Genomic DNA, 18,349 nt, shown 5'->3' on the forward strand with positions numbered 1-18,349 from the left:
CATATTAAAGAAGTCAAGCTCCGGTGATCACATCATTCTCTCTCTCTCTCTCTCTCTCTCTCTCTCTCTCTCTCTCTCTCTCTCTCTCTCTCTCATATATATATATATATATATATATATATATATATATATATATATATATATATATATATATATATATATATATATAGGTTCATTTCACAGTCGGATTTCGGCGCAGTTTACTTGATCTGTGTTGGTTAATAGAAATTCTTGTGTGCAGGGCGTTTGCTCAGTTGGTAGAGTGCTTGCCTTGCATGCAAGAGGCTCGGGTTTCGAATCCTGAGTTCGGATGTGTCTAACTGATGAGGTCAAATGAGGGCGAAACTCGAGTATTGTATTTCCGGTTCTTTGACTGTCATGGCTCTTGTGGGCTGCGACGTTATTTGGCTGTGGAATTTATTATATACAATTTCTCACATTCTAAAAATCATATATATATTTCTTTTAAATCAGTTTTTATCATAATACATAGGCTGGTAATTACATCAAAGTGTAGTATTTGTTTGGTCTTACGACGACATCCTCTAGTGGCGTGGCTGTAGCTGAAAGAGGTGGGGCGAAAGGTGGTGACCCCAGTAATATAAATTGAAGTGGGAGGGGCATCGAATCATATTAAGATTATCTCCCTTTCTCATATTTCTGAGTACTAGGACTTATACTTGAGTCTTTGGAGTTTACTGTCAATAAGTTGGTTTTATGCACCACTAGGACAGGCATCACCAGACCTTTGCCCGTCACTAGCATCCTCCCAGGTATTACCTCCATTGCTATTGTTTATCGCCTAGGGCGTCCTCATTTATTAAATAGTATTGACGGAACTGTATAGGTCATTTCTATTCTTATTCGGAGTCCCCTTCTTTTTTTTCGGGGGGGGGGGGGGCTTTATCCCCCTCCCCAACATATAAAACCGGCATTATGTCGAACTTTGCCCTTATGCGATGCGACATGCGATAAGTACGTAGGAGCCAAACAAAACACGCATCTCTCTCTCTCTCTCTCTCTCTCTCTCTCTCTCTATCTATCTATCTATCTATCTATCTCTCTTTCTCTCTCTCCCTCTCAGCAAGTGTGTACATAAAACTTCCTCTTGATATCGATTATAAGCCATTTTCATGGACACTGATCCGATCGACGAACGGGAGAAGCTAACAGCTGACAATAGTTTGTCGCTATTAGTACACGGTATTAATCATAAGGCCTCTAGTTGTATTGACAGGTACGTCAATCATCTCGGTCGAAACCTTTTTGCCCCGCCCCGTTTTAGTCATTTGAAACTACTGCTACTTCCGCGTTAAGGGTGTGAACGTCGTTTTATGACAAGGCGACTTACGGACATTTTTAGTATCCATCATCACTACGCAACACACAATAAGCGACTCCATCTTTCTCTTTTTTCCCCCTTTTCTTTTTTGTTCCTTTTTTTGTTAGAGACAGGAACTCAAGGTGGGTCTCGTTTTATTTTTATTAATTTGTTATCATTTCTTTTTTTCCACACCGCTCGCTCGGTGTTTATTTTATCGACGAATTTCATTCATTCACCGTTTCTTGGCCTGGCATCTACAAAATGATTTTTATCTATTCTGTCTCGCGCACTTCTGCAGTTTACGAACCGTGTTATTTATTTATTTATTTTGTAGATAGGATTATCAAGTTAAATTCAATTCTTACGGTATCTTTTGTTAGGTCAAAGTACAGATTGATTAACAAAATTACTCCCTCTCCTCATGTTAAAAATGGGTTTCTAAATAACGTTATTACTTCAATACAATCGGTAAACTGCAGAAGTATCCTATTTCGTTCTCTCTCTTCCTCTTTCCCTCTTTTATATGTGTGTTTAGACAGCATTCTTTCATTTAAGCAAACTTTGTTACTCGCAACAAAATTCTATCGCCTGTTGTTGACTAATATATATATATATATTAGTTTTCTTCCAGTCCCCGTTGTTTACAAAAGCTTTCTACGGACGGAGCTGTCGGCTGCAAAATGAAACTAGTTTTATTTTCGTTTTTATTTTTTAAAAATTGTATTAAAAAACAAAAAAAATAAACAGACTAAAAATTGTTATCAATTTTTTTTCTTCGTTTGCTTATTCAAATGGAAGCAAGCCCATTTTGGCACCTGAAGATTATTCGACGAGGAATCGAAAATACTCGTGATGTGGACGATTCATTAATCTTAATTTTTTTAAACTAAAAAAATACATAGATGAAAATCGAGAAAATAAAAAATTCTCATCCAGCAGAAGAATTATGGGTGCTAGTGCAGTGCAGAGTCTGCAGAGAGTGATCATCCGCGCTATTTTTTAAATCGTATTTCCAAGTTTAATTAAAGTTTTATGATATATTTTTTTATTCAATTGTAGAATAGGTACAAAACACCCTCCCTATGTTAAGAATGGCTTTTTAAATAATAACGTTATTATTTAAGTCCGAATCACTCTCTGCATTAGTACCGAATTATGTTGTGTTCAACAATGGTTGCGTGTGCGTGTAGGTCTATATCTGTTTATACATTTGTTAAAGTTTCCGTAAAGGGGGGCTCAATAGTATACAATACTACCAGAGCTCTTGATTTAATATGGCATTCTAGTCGATAAAAAACGCGTTAATCAAAATTTATGCATGTATTTACGAAATGAGCAGGAGCAATTGTTTGTAAATAAAAATGTTTTTAAATGAGCTAGAACTACATCGTGTTTTTGTAATGTCCTAATTTAACTTCTTTTTTTTAATTTGAATTTCCGGTTTTGACACGGTTCTTTGATTTTCATTTTGCGCAAGAAACATTTTCTCTTATAAATATTTTTTGTTTTTAAGACGAATTCTATAGTTGATTTTCCCCCCTGTCGTAAATTATATATATATATATATATATATATATATATATATATATATATATATATATATATACACACACACTAAACTCTTGAAATATTCAAGATTAATTTCTCATACGAGTGAAATTTAAAATCAAAATTATTCTTATGGAATGTACTAATGTAGTTATTGATTTTTTTTTTTTTTATAATTTCAAAATGCAAATAATATGACTTTGTTCACGTTGTTCAAAGTGCATGTCTGTGTTTACTTCCATTTTCTGCTGACCGTCCTGTTCGCGATGAATTCCCTAAAAAGATCCCTTCTGATCAATGTTTATTAGTTAAAAGGGCAGGTGTGTAATTTAGGTTGCAAAAATAGTCTCTAACCTTTACATGCTGAAACAGAGTTGCCAGGTTGGCTTTTTAAGGCCAAATTTCGCGAATTTGGCCTTTTAAAAAGCAGTTCGGCCTTTTTTTTTTTTTTTTTTTTTAATTTGGTTTCAAATTCGGCCTTTTTCTAACCATTTTATCTAAATATTTTTTAATAGTAATTATGAAAGAAAAAGTCATAATTAAGTAATTTAAAAAGTAGTTCGGATGCCAAAATTTGTAGGTTTTTTTTTTGTTTTTTTTTGTTTTTTTTTTAAGTTTTGGCTTCTTTTTCTCGATTCATGGATTTGCATGAGAAAAACAGCCCCAGAATCAACATCTGTTAATATTTGTCATATCAAGAAAAACAAATCTTTTTCTAAAGACTAAAGGAATCTTACACCAAAAAGTTTAAATTTGTTTTCAGATTTATTAAACATTTATATGGAATCTCTCAGAGAGTTCACAGTTGAGTATGAAACATTCTAAGGAAACATGTTTTTTAGTGCTATCACCTTGGCTCTGTCCAGTCAGGTCACTCGGTCACTGAGTATATATCCTCTGAAATAATTAATGTTTGTATTTTTCGTTTGGAATTCTTTAAACCTAGTACTTTGAAATTAACTGAATCAATTTATTTTCAATTTATGGAAATTTGAAAACTTATAACTGCTAAACTATCTCTAAAATAGCTAACTGCTAAACTATCTCTAAAATAGCTATCTAAAGTTGTATTTAAAAAGAAATTTTTAAAAAATAATCTTATATTTTTTCCTGAGTAAGTCCCAAAAGTTTCATTAAAATCATTAATTATAGATTTTCTAACTATCTCACATTTCTCTTAATAATGACGCATAGATTGTTCTTGGAAACAAAATCTACTTTTAGAGTTATGACTAAGATTAAATTTATTAATATTTTAGAGATATTTTAAGTTGATACCCCCCACCCCCGGAGTAAATTTGGTATTGCGGCGACTGACAAATAGAATAGATAAATAAGAATTTATGTACAAACTGTATCAATAAAATGGCAGGGGAAAATTGGCACTAGTAAAAATGATAAAATTGGTTAAATATGGAAAAAATAGCAGGAGTGAAAGATATAGATAAAAATCTTTTGAGTTTATGAAAATCTTGGATGCATAAAGGGAAAACATTAAAGAACTTTGGTAAATTAAAAATAAATCATATCTATATTTCAAACTGGATGTGGAGTCTCAGCTAATAACCAGTTACCTTTCAATCATGCCGCCATCTTAGAAATCTGTTGATTATACTAGCATATTTACTCATTTTAAGTGTTTTCTCCAGATTTCATGTGTAGTACTAAATAGATGCTAACTCCAAAGGATTAATTATGACATAATCTTTAAAAAAAAAACCGGGTTTGTATTACTGTACACATAGATTCGAAAAAGTTGTCAAAAAACAAATATATAACAAATAATTGTTATCAAAGGCAAGATAAGTTACTTTTCTACCAAACTGGATATATATATTTTTTTTTTTTTTTTTTTTTTTTACACAGGCATCACCACTTATCAAGGCCAAGAGGCCACTCGAGGATAAGGGTTAAAGAGTGTACAGTAGAAATTGGACAATATAGTAATCAATTTGGTAAATTTGTTAACTTATATGGAACGGCTCATCAAAAACTTGTTTACGTTAGACTTGAACACAACAATATTGTAGTCAGTTGGAAAGCAGGAAAACGGAAGACAATTCCACAGGCGTGCAGTTCTAAGAAAGAAGCTTTCTTCATGGAATCTACGTTTAGGTTTAGACACAGATAAAGAGTGGGGGAAATTAGTGATAGTGTTTTCTGGTAGACGAGTGTTTCTTGTGAAAGTTTGGCGAGGGGGGACCATAGATTGGAGCTGAGCCGAGTACTTGCCATGAAGTCCATTTTGAACTCTATCAAGGCAGGATATTTTTCGTGTTTTTATTCAATGTAACATGTTTATTCAGCTCGAAAAGCATACAGTGTTTACCGATGTATTGGAACATTCAAGATGGCGTCTGATTCTCTCTTTAACACGGTAAGTTTGGGAAAAGGTGTTATAAATAAAAAAAAAAACGGTTAAAAACTTGCTCAATATATGTTACTGTGACATAGGTTGACATATATTCGGCGGGTTTTTAATAGTATTTTGTATAGTTTTTTTATTTATAACACCTTTTCCTAAACTTACGGTGTTAAAGAGGGTGTGAGACGCCATCTTTAATTTTCCAATACATCGGTAAACACTGTATGTTTTCCGACCTGAATAAATATGTTACATTGAATAAAAACACGAAAAATATATCCAGTTTGGTAGAAAAGTAACTTATCTTGCCTTTGATAACATTTATTTGTTATATATTTGTTTTTTGACAACTTTTTCGAATCTATGTGTACAGTAATACAAACCCCAATATTTTATATCGCCTATAAACATTTCTTTTATCGTAATCTGGCCCAGTCGTAAATCAGTGCTTACGTTAAAGTGTAGTACCTGTTCTGATGCAAATGTAATAAAAATGTTTGGGGTGAAATCTAGTCTGTCCTTGGTCAGTGAAAGAAAAAATCTGCTAAACTGGAGCATATTTTTGCTATGGGAGATAAATTCTATGCTTTTTATTTTTTAAGGCGATTTCTTCTGGTTTTATGATTTTGCCAGTCAGACATAGAGATAGAAAAAAGTTAACTATCCTAAAAAGTTATGATGACCTGAAAATGGAGGATCATTTAATGTTTAATTTATATGTGAAACTAATTAATTATAAAATATTTCTTTTTTCGATGTTCACACATAATCATTTGAAAAAAGTAGAATCACATCTTTATGAAGGATAGCTGATAGTCCTCATCTACTTTAAAATAAAGATATAATTTAATTTTAATTTTACAAACTTCTTAATGTTATCCTGGTGCTTGTTCATAAAAAATACACGGGTGAAAATATCAGTTCCAAATAAATTAACAAGAAAACTCTTTGATATAATTATGTATTAGGCAAAAATAGGTATACACACCAAAAATCTTATCTCCCCAGTCAAAAAAAAAACAAACAAAAACAAATACAAACATAATAAATGCTCATAAACAGAAAATTAAATACTAATAACCTTGCACTTACCTATGCGCAGATTAACAACACGTCACTATCCCCCCCCTTCCCTAAACAAAAACAAACCCTGAAAAAACAAATATGTACGGGTATCATTTTTTATTTTTCGATTTTGGAGCGGCTTAGCAAACCTTACTTGATGCTATTTTTTGTTTTCTTTTACACTGCCTCCACCCCCCCCCCAATTTTTTTGTTGGTTTATAGTTTTTGCGGATGGTTAGCCTAACAACGATTATCAAGGTTACATTTGGGGCAAATACTTGGACAACTCCCCTCACAAAATGGCCGTTAGCGATTGTCTAAAATCAATAGACAAATTATACTTCCTGTGGAGTATTTTGTTTACTTCTCTTTTCCTGGCTCTTTATCGACACTTCACATACATTACCTGTTTTTTATAGGTAAATTTTTGCCTTAGCTCCACCTCCACACTTTTCTTTAAAATGCTGACTTTATAAGTTTTCGACTATGCTGATTAAGAAAATCTCATTTATATTTGGCAGATACGAGTAGTTTTCGAGATATAAAGAGTTGTATTATGCACTTTAAATCAGTGACCGCCAGATTTGTACACACTCATAAAGAACAAATCTAATTTTATTCAACCGACCCTGCCTCCCCCAATTTTTTTGTTGGTTGCATAGTATTTGCGGGTGGGTATCATGACAATGATTATCAAGGTTAAATTTGTGACAAATATTTTGACAACCCCCTTCAAAAAATGAGGTGTCTATTCTGATAGCCGTTTTTAACATGAGGAGGTTGGGGGTTGGGCAACAACAACAACAGCTATACTATACTATACTACTACTAACGTAATGTACTTGCAATAACCCTTATCCCTGAGTGGCTTCCGGGCCTTGATAAGTGGTGATCACTGTGTAAAAAAAAAAACTTTAATTATTTACAGGGGGGAGGGGTGCTTCCACGGGGCAACACCAGTTAACGGGTCATGCTAGTATTTAAATAATTTAAGTTAATAATCTTGTAAAAAACAATTTATCTTCTTTCGCGGAATAAATTCTGGTTATATGCTCTTATAATGCTATCCTGTTAGAAATGGTTGATCAGCGTATGTTAAATTTATATGTGAGACTGATCTCTCACTCTAAATTCTAAAATAATTGTTTTACCCAAGTTTTTCGAGATATTCAAACGTAATCGTCTAAAGAAGTAAATCTATCTGTTATTTTGAGGTGGGGGCACCTTGGAGTTTTCATCTAGAAATTTACCAACTTTTCCTTAAATTATTTAATATTAAAATAGTACTAAATATTCTTTAACGTTTTCTTGTATAATGTTAAAAATATCTAAACTGTAGAATGTATTGTAATGAAATTATTTGCCTAAATATCAAAAATAAAACCGTTCCCTATTAAATCAAAAACAAAATATATGCTTGGAGGAGAGGTGCAAAGTATATTTTTCAGTTTCAATTCCATGGGTAACGTTTTTGCCAAGAAAATATGATAAAACTAATACATAAAAATAAAACTGTTGAAAACTTCAATATAGTCAATTTTTCTTTAATTTTCAATTTGGCCTTTTCTTGGCCTATAAAAATGTGACTTCTCTTTGAATTTGGCCTTTTTTCCTGAAAAATTTGGCTTCAAACATTTATTATAGTTTGGCAAGCCTGCGCTGAAAAGGGAAAAATGTTAGTGACACCGCCTAAACAAAATGTAAATTATTTTCATTTTTTTTTTTTTTACTTAATCGCAACTAACAATATATTATTTTATTTCTAAATCATGTTAAAAAACATTGGTACTCTTTGGGCGTTGAGTTCCATGGCGACCAGCATAAAAAAAAACAAGCGTCGCTCCCTTCCTGACGCAAGTACACGTAACATTTTTTTTATTATTATTTACTGACGTTTTGTTGTAGTAACTAAACGCTTATTTGTCACATTATTTATTTATTTATTTATTTATTTTGAAAAAAAAGTTTTACTCTTTATGAATATTAAAAAATAAAAAAATTACTAAACATTATTTTATTAATAATGTCTCACTTTTACAGACATTTGTTTTTAAATTTCTTTTTAAATGACGACTTTTATCGATTTTTTTTTTATATAGCATTTGCGGATGGATATGCTGATATTGGTTTTTTAATTTCTTTTTAAATGGCGACTTTTTTTTAAATAGCATTTGCGGATAGGTAAAAAACGAAAAAAAAAATAAATAAATAAATAAATAAATAAACCATTTACTGACAATTTCTCAGTATCTTAACTTTGATAACATTTATTTGTTAAAAATATTTGTAAAAGTGAGAAATTATCAGTAAATGGTTTAGTTATTTTTTTTTTTTTTTTTTTTACCCATCATCCGCAAATGCTATTTAAAAAAAAAAAAAAAAGTCGTCATTTAAAAAGAAATAAAAAAATAAATGTCAGCATATCTATCCGCAAATGCTGACACGTGTTTTTCGTCGTCTACGACTCATCAGAGTAGCTGAATCTAGCGAGATGAGTTACGACTCATCAGAGTAGCTGAATCTAGCGAGATGAGTTACGACTCATCAGAGTAGCTGAATCTAGCGAGATGAGTTACGACTCATCAGAGTAGCTGAATCTAGCGAGATGAGTCGTAGACGACGAAACACGTGTCAGTGGATAATTATATTTTAAAAATAATATGTATGCCGCCGCTCCCCATGTGGGGGGTACCAAATTGGTTAAAGGGAAAATTATTCCCAACTCGCATTTAGGTAAAAATGTACTTTCGTAAATAATTGAATTCATTCAAGACGTATCGCAAAAACAAATAACATATATATATATATATATATATATATATATATATATATATATATATATATATATATATATATATGAAACTACACGGTGTCACTAACATTTTTCCCTTTTCATAGTGCGAGGGTTAGAGGCTATTTAGCAACCTAAAATACACATCTGCCGTTAAAAAAGTTCTGTTATTCTGAAAAAAAAAAAAAACCCAAAAAAACTGGGAAGTACGTCTACAGCTGGTAAAGCTATATCTATATATGATATATACTGTTAGAAATTTGCTCAATATATGTTACCGTGACATAACTTGACATATATTCGGTGGTTTTTTAATAGTGTTTTGTCTAGTTTATCATTTATAACACCTTTTCCCGAACTTACCGTGTTAAAGAGAGAGTCGGCCGCCATCTTGAATTTTCCAATACATCGGTAAACACTGTATGCTTTTTGAGCTGAATAAACATGTTAAATTGAATAAAAACACGAAAATTATATCCAGTTTGGTAGAAAAGTAACTTATCTTGCATTTGATAACATTTATTTGTTATATATTTGTTTTTTGACAACGTTTTCGAATCTATGTGTACAGTAATACAAACCCAAAAGTACCATTATTGAATGTTATTTCGATTACTTTCGTTTTTTTATTTATTTATTTATTTATTTTTTTGCGAGGGCACAATTAAAAAAATAAAAAAAGATTAAAATGGAACGAAATTTAAATTTCCGTTCCATTTTTAACCCAACCGTAAAACAGCGCATACTTCGCAAGTTTTACTAAAAATAAAAATCTTTTGTGTTCGTTTGCTTATTAAAATATATATATAATTTAGGGGGGGGGGGGGCTAGTTTCATTTTGCAGATGACAGTGCTGACTGCTGCTCCGCGCAAAACCTCTGTAAACACTGGGTGACGAAACTTGAAGATAACCTATTTATATATTAATATATATATTTCTAAAGTAGCGTAAACCTGTTTTACCTAAAGTAAACACGTTTCCTTTTGAAACGTGCGATGCGTGTGAATTGGAAACAGATGTCAATAATTGTATTTGTCAAATGATGTGGGAACCGAATTTAATGCACACTTGCAATTTTGTAATGTTAACGAAAATCACGTTTAAAATTTCGGCAAACGAGTAGTTTACAAGATATGAAAAAAAAAATGTTAGTTTTTAAAAAGTGGGGGATGATCACTTTTCTATATTAATTTAACGTAAATTTTTTCCGGTAAGTAACGCGAACGCGCCGGCATTAACCGAGTAGAAGAACTGTTTAATATTTTACAAAAATTCTGTTTACATTTGGTGAGAGGCGTGGAGGGACGGGAGTTATTGTGAGGGGTGAGGGTGTTATGGCGGTGTGGCCGCCACAACACCCCCACCCTTCCACCGTTTCCCACCAAATGTAAACAGAATTTTTGCTAAATACAGTTAATTAAACTGCATAAGCACCTGTTAAAAAACAATACAAGTTCTATAATTGAATGTCCCCCTCCATAAAAAGAACGAAAAACAAACCGGCAGTCCACCACCCCCCCTAAAAAAAGAAAAAAGAAAAAAAAGGTGACCATAAAGTGAGTGCATTGTTCATATCTTGGAAACTACTTGTTTCCTGGAATTTTAAAAGTTAATGGTAATTTTAAAGGCTTTTCCGTGGGTGGAAAGAAAGCCCCCCTCCCCCCTGAAAATATCGTGGCCACAAAGTGTGTGCTCATTTTACGTTAAATTAATATAGAAAAGTGATCACCGACTTTTTAAATATCAACATTTCTTCATATCTTGGAAACTACTCGTTTGCCGTAATTTTAAACGTTATTTTCGTTTTCAGTGACCCCCGAAAACCTATAAGAGTGGAAATTTTAAAGGAATTTTTGAGGGTGGAGTAATTCTTCATATTTACCGAATGATCTTTAAAACGAAAAGGAAGAAAATAGGTAAACGCTACAACACCGACCACTCTAATAAATTTGGGATCTGATAATCAGACCCATCGCAATTTTACCATTTGCATGGTATTTCACCCCTGGACCCCGGAACTATTTTGCGCCATTTCACCGCTTTCAGTAGTGTTGTGATGTATCATATCGTGGAGGAATCTTTAGTAGACATTTGAAATAACAAGAAATGTTAAAAAAAAAAAAAATGTAGTTTACTTTTTGTGTATGTCTGTTACATAGTTTTTAATGCTTTTTAATTGATCTAAAAAATTAAGTTTTCACGAGTGGTTTACAAAAACATATTTTTATATTTTTCTTTCTTTCTTTTCAGAGTGTGGTGGTGGTATAAAACTTATTATAGAACTTGTGTAGTTTAGCAGGTGCTTCTGCAGTTTAATTAACCGTTTTTCCATAAGTAAGGCGTCGACATAGTATAATACCATTTAACATTTCACAAAAATTCTGTTTGCATTGGGGCGAGGGGCAGGGACGGTATTTTATGTTGGCGCTTTACTTGGTGTGTCAGAATTTTTTGGGAATTTTTGACACCCTTAACACAAAACTGCGAATAAAATATACAAAACTCGTAATTTCTCTTTTTAGAGTGTTTTTTTTAAAAATTTCTTTATGGAATATACTTCCAAAATAAACTATTAAAGTTTTTTTTGAAAAATAATAGAAATATTATTTTTTTATTTAAAAAAAAAAAACAGTGTTTACAAAGTGCCTGCGCGCGCTCATGCAACAATTTTTTTTTTATGTAATAAAATGAATTGAATTTTACGAGTTTAATTTTTTTCAATTTTTTCACTTTAAAAATCTATCAAAATTTTTCTATTGGTTCAATTTTTACAATATTTGCAGGGTTACTGCGAAATTTTATGCTCTTTCCAGTAAATCGGATATAATATTCTAGACAAAGGTTTTTTTTTTAATTCAGCCCCCCCCCTCTATTTTGAAATATCTATTAAAATGAAAATAATATATTATAAATAAAATAATCTAATTTAAAACAAAAAAAAGAATAGTTTTGTGCAAATTTACCTGTAAAGTCAAAAGTTTAAAACCTTTTTCTTTTTTTTTTAACCACGTTGATTTTTTTTTTAAGTGAAACCCTTTTTTAAATTTTGTCCTGAAAAAATTTAATACCTACAACAATTTTTTCTGCTTCATTCAATGTTTTCTTTTTTTTTTTTTTTTTTTTTTAAATTTAAAAAAAAAAAAAAAAATCACTCCATAAAGACAAAATAAAATATATTAAATAAAAAAAACTCATGTATTTCTTTAAGAGAATAAAAAAAAAAAAATCGAAAATCGGTCGAGTGGAATTTTTTTATCGACAAAAACTTATAAGTGAAATGTGATTATTTTTCAAGTTACGGTGGCCCATATTGACTAACTTTTGTTTACAGCCAGCTATAGAATGGGAGATTAATTCTGGCCCTTACAGGCCACCATAGTTCTTAACTCGAATAAAAGGAGACAGTTGTCTCCCTTTATTTCCGTGCTGAAACATCTGATGTCGCGCTATTTTTTAATACTTGCTTAAAAAAGTATTTTATTTAAAAAGTACATGGAATATAAAATATAAATATGGATAAATTCTTAACAATGAAGAATGGAAGTACCCATTGATTAGTATTTTTTATAGGTAAGTGATTTTTTTGGAATATATTTATATATATATATATATATACATATATAAATATATATATATATATATATATATATTCGAAGTAAGTTAAAATTCGTTGATTTTCTTGAAATCTTTTTTAAAGAAAACCGATTTAAAAAAACAAATATTGCGTCTTTTGCTATTAAACCTGATATTATTTTAAAATTTTGTCTTTGCTCCTTTTATTGAAAAAAATTAGGGTTTGAAGTGTAACTTTTCAAATAGTTAGAAGCTTAAAAAAATAGTAAGTCTAAATATTCAAGTTTTCATCACGCATTTTAATGGCGATTTTCTGACACTGCTAGCGCTTTACTTAGGGAAAAAACGTTAATTAAACTGTAGAAGCACATGTTAACCACACAAGTTCTATAATTGAATACCCCCTCCCGAAAAAGAAATGGAAAACATAAAAATGTTTTTGTAAACTCGTGAAAATTTTTTTTTTTTTTTTTCTTCTTTAGATCAATTAAAAAGCATTAAAAACTACGTAACAATAACTAAACAACATTATTTTTTTTAAACTTTATTATTTCAAGTGTCCGCTAAAAAGATTCCTCCGCAATGTGATAAGTCACATCAGTACTCACGTGCGCACACGAACATATCATGTAAGAAAACACTACTGAAGGCGGTGAAATGGCGCAAAATAGTCCCAGGTTCCAGGGGTTTATACCAAGCAAATGGTAAATTTGCGACGGGTTTGATTATCAGATTCGTTGCCAGCGATCTTGAATACCCCTAAAAAAACAAATTAGAATGGTCGGTGCTCTGTTGTAGCGTAAGGTAACATTTACCAAAACAATTCATGTATCGGATATACAATTACAATTTTTGACAGATATGCAAATGCGACAGTAGGTACCTCCAATGCGCACCACAGTTTTAACTCCCTCCCATATTTAACACAATGTAACTGTAATTTAATTTTATCATCCTAACTTTTTTACCAATTAAAAGAAGCTTCAAATAAACTGCTAATATTTAAAAAAAAAAAAATTTTTACAGCCACAAAAAAAATAATGAAAATGCGAGACAAAAATCGTGTTTACATTATTGACGCTTTAAAACATCGTTCCTATGTAGTGACGTTTTTGAAGCAGTAAACATACCCATGTTTTAAAAAGCTAGTAAAAATCAAATAATAGTCATATTTACCTGAAATTTTCGATACTTATTCGTAATTAACTAAGCTAACATAATGAAAGTATGTTTTGTTCGAGATATTAGAGGATTTTTTTTTTTTTAGGTGTTCTACCCCCCCCCCCTTATTTTATGTTACGAAAACTTAACAAAATAAATGTAGGTCCATAAAAATTTAGATTTTTTTTTTTTTTAACTCAAAAGATCAAATAATTTTTTTAAAAAAATAGTTATTTTTACATATATATAAAAATATAAAATCCTCTTCTTTCACTTACGGGTACTAGTGCACTTATTGATCCGTGCTGAAATAATAACATTATTATTTAGAAAGCCATTCTTAACATGAGGAGAGGGCGTTTGGTACCTATTCTGTACTTTATAATTTAATAAAAAACAGATATCCTATAACTTTAATTAAACTTGAAAATACTATTTAAAAAGTAGTGCGGACTGCAATAGCACCCATTTACCTTAAAGTTGTAAGTAAAATTAGACGTAAAATCAATATTATTATGTCAAAAAAAGAAATTAAATACTTTTTATCGGTAATATAATCATTTTTTTTTTTTTAAAGCTTTAAATGATATTAAATTCAAATATTACACAATATGAAGTTAAAACAAAGATTTTTTTTATAACGGGTTTCCAATATTAAAAAAAATATATAATAGAATATATGACTTTTGAGATAATAAAAAATGCAAATCCAAAATCGACCTAAAAAAATCGTTTTTATTTGATTATTTGAATTGATAGTGTGATTTTTGCGCTTTTTTTCCAAAAAGTACGGAGGCCTTTAGGCAACATTATCTTTAGATACATAAGTGTCAACAGAAGACGTTAAAATTAATTTTCTTTTAACTCTCATCTGCGCAGTTCGTTAAAATAATCTATTTGTCTTACAGTGTAAATATGAAAATCCGATAGCAAAAAAAAAAAAGTTACTTCTATTAACCATTATAGCGCCAATGCCCATCCATAGAAATTGACTTAGAAAATAGTAAACACACGAAATGCTAACGTTTTACACAAATCTGTGGAGGTGCTTATGCGACGGTCACTAAATCGCGGCATGACTTTATTGCGAGAAAATAAAATTCTATGTAGCCATTAAAATGATTGGGTATTTCTAAAAATATTGTTTAATGCAGCATTTTTTCGAGTTAAATAGCATAAACAATGGCGGTGAGTTGGCACAAAATAGTGCGAGGGTTCAGGGGTTAATACCATACAAACGGTAAGTTTGCGACGGGTTTGAATATCATATTCGTTGTCAGCAACCCTGAAAACCTAAAAACACAAATTTTATTGGTTGGTGTTCCGTTGTAGTTAAAGTAAACATTTACTGCATTTTCTTTAATAAATAATTTTCCACCTTATCCCAGCATTGCTCGGGTGTTTGTAGGTGTGTGTTGTGGAGGAAAAAAAAAAATGTAGTAGGCAGGCAGGCTCGAACCCGTAATGCGTTATCTGTTTCGTCCATCACCAAACCAGAAGTGACGTAGGTTTAAATTAGGGCTAGACAATTGAAAAGAGACGATGACTTTCAAAAATATCGGTGAAAAAAGTGACCCCTCCTTCAACTGCCCAGAAACGTGGTAAGACGGCAATAACTATGGATGGCAGTGATTGTTGAGAATGCAGTTAGGAGATTCGAAGTTCCTATCCGTCACGGTTACCACCTGACGAAGGCCAGAGGAATTGTTGGCCGAAAGGTTGTGAAACAACAACTAATAAAAATGAGAATAATAGTCCGTAATCAATAAATTAATATTTTGAAGAGCGTTTCACAGCCTGATCTCCCTGTCCACAAATTTGGCTCGCCCCACCTCGAGACGGCTAGAGCGGCTAGTTGCGAAGGCAGGGTAACTGAAGCAGGTCAGCTGCAACAGATCGCCGGGATTTGATGGTCTGCCTTACAAATTGTATTTGAGGCTGTCGCCCATGTTGGTACTGATTCTACTGGTTTTACGAGGGTTCCATCCTGGATCAAGTCACTAAGGGAGTGATCACATTGCTGAGGAAAACGGATAGGTAGGGAAGAACTAGATGATTACAGGCCCATAACTCTGCTAAACAGAGTTAAAGATTTTGACCAAGGTTCTATCGAATCGGCTGTAGGTCGTTATTGGCGAATTCATCAAAACAGAGCAGAACTATGCCGTGAAGGAGAGATCGATTCAAAACAACTTGCACTTGCTCCGTACGATCTTGGAAAGAGGGATAGAAGACAATACAGAAAGCATGCTGATCAGTTTGGATCAATCCAAAGCTTTCGCTAGGGATCGACCATCAGTTCCTGGCATCTTTTCTGAAGGCTGCTGGATTTCAACTGGGCTTCTGCAAATGGATCACCGTACTGTACCGTGCACTGACAACAGTGGTACAGGTAAATGGAAAGCATTCTAAATCCTTCGCTATCTCCCGGTCTGTGCATCAGGGCTGTCCGCTGTCTCTCCTGCTTTATGTTCTTGTGTAGGAGCCGCTACTTCGCAAGCTGAGACGGGAGGAGGCAAACTCAGTCCTGTGCGAGATCGCTCTGTCTGGCAGATCAAGAGCCAGTTTCCACATTCGCCAATAACATCACCGTCTTTGTATCAAGCTTTCAAAACATTGAGGCAGTGACAGGAGTGCTCACATGATACGAAAAGACTATGGGGAGGCTAAAATCAACCGCAGCAAGTCAACTGGTCTGTGGTTAGGAACCTGGAGGTGTGCAAACTTACCGCTCCCTTCAGCTGGACTGATGGCCTGGTTCGGATCCTCGGCGTGTGGTTCTGATCGGATCTCCAGCTGGAAAAGAATTGATCAGAGGTAAAGTCAAAGGTCGAAGCTGTGTTTGACTCATGGATTCAAAGGAAACTATCCTTGAAGGGTAGGGCGAAGACATGTGCTACCTACGTTTTTCCGCTCATCATCTTTTACTGACTGGCTCTACTTCCCCTGTCTGAGAACTATCTAAAATTCCTACAGAGCAAGTTGTACTCGTTTCTTTGGGACAAAGGGAAACATTGGGTTCACAGTTCTTGAGGTGTCATGGAGATGCTGAGAGGCTGGCCTTCCTGAGCCGAACTTTAACAGAAGGGTTTGCGTGGTACCCCACAGTCAAGGCTGCTTTTCCTGCCACTTAGTTATTTGTTTATCTTTTACATTAAATTTTTTTTTTAATTTTTTTTTTGATTTTAAATTGCTTTTCTTTTCAGTTCATTGTCCTCATGTTACCGTGGAGTCATGAACACCAAGTGTTTGCTTATGACACTTACATGAAAAATGGTGAATTAAAAATCATCCGTTTCCCGTGACTCACCATATATATATATATATATATATATATATATATATATATATATATATATATATATATATATATATATATATATATATATATTGATTCTCTATCTGATTTGACCTAAACGTTGTAATAGGTTTGTTGCACAAAAAGTAATGTCAAAAGAATGAAAGAAAATGGGACATGTCGTAATTTAAAGAGGAAAAGTTAAAGTGTCATCAAAAAAGAAACGTCTGCATATTTGATGTCGTCTCTCTGTGAAGCCTTTTTTTTTATGTTTTCTACATCTGTGGCAAAATAAATGTTATATAATAGAAACTGCATACAAATTCAAATCTTTCTCTTCTCCTCTCTCTTTCTCTCTCTCTCCCTCTTTCTTTATTGCTCTCTTTTTCTATCACTCTCTTTTTTTTCCTCTCTCTCTCTCTTCCTGTTACCTTTTCTCTTTCAGGTATGAGAAATCTATAAATATAAAAGCGAAAATTTGTGTATGTATGTGTGTTCGCTTTTTGTGTTTTTCACTGAACTTCTCGGTCAGCTCATTCCTTCTTAAAACTTTTTATATCACGTCTAAATTATAATTTAACAGTGGGGGGTCGCCTGTCTATTTAATTTGCCCGACTTTCAAAAGATAAATATACCACATATTCGAATCGCTGTATGTTGCTTTCACTTTTCAGTATAAAAACAGCAAAACTGGATTGGAACCGGATGTAAACATCACCGTCAACTATCCCGCAGTAAAACGATTTGACCTCATTAAAAACTGGGGAATAGCTTGATGCTTGATATTAACTTTTTAATCACTCTTATATTGGCTGTCACTGTAGCGCAGGTGTTCAAGCTTAGCCTATGGGTCTCAAGGCTCTGGATTCGAGCTGACCTGTCACCAAGCCCCCTCCCTTTTTTTTTTTTTTTTTTTTCCATTTTTAAAATTGCTGTTTTTTTATCGTTTTTTTTATATTCAAACAGGATTAAGTTTCGTTTTTGTTCTTCTTTACCCCGCCCCCCCACAAATGCACAAACCTACAAGCACCAGGGCAACGCTGGGTACTCCCCCCCCCTAGTCTATAATGTAAATTTCATCTGTTTGTATGTATGTATGTATGTATGTTTGTATGTCTGCCTAAAACTTTCGACAGAGGCAACGGATTTTCAAAAGATCAGTATCGCTTTGAAGCTTGACCCTTCGGACGACAAAATAACGAAAAATTGGCTAAAAACATTAA

General features: G+C 32.6%; 1 protein-coding gene across 4 annotated transcripts in view; it reads left to right on the forward strand.

Moving 5' to 3' along the window:
- The first annotated feature begins 1,095 nt into the window (after positions 1-1,095).
- The window catches only part of LOC145246068 (uncharacterized), a 74,086-nt gene continuing 56,832 nt past the window's right edge, over positions 1,096-18,349 (forward strand). Inside the window, exon 1 of one of the 4 annotated variants that reach the window (XM_080107914.1) lies at positions 1,096-1,237. The gene's annotated coding sequence lies outside the window, so the exon portion shown is untranslated. Of the gene's footprint in view, positions 1,465-7,991; positions 8,160-18,349 lie in introns of those variants that run through there. The other 3 variants (XM_080107915.1, XM_080107912.1, XM_080107913.1) reach the window with 3 other exon arrangements.

This window comes from Euprymna scolopes, chromosome 23 (genome assembly GCF_053919585.1).
Source record: "Euprymna scolopes isolate OS-2025 chromosome 23, ASM5391958v1, whole genome shotgun sequence".
In the NCBI taxonomy this organism is placed as follows: Eukaryota; Metazoa; Mollusca; class Cephalopoda; order Sepiida; family Sepiolidae; genus Euprymna; species Euprymna scolopes.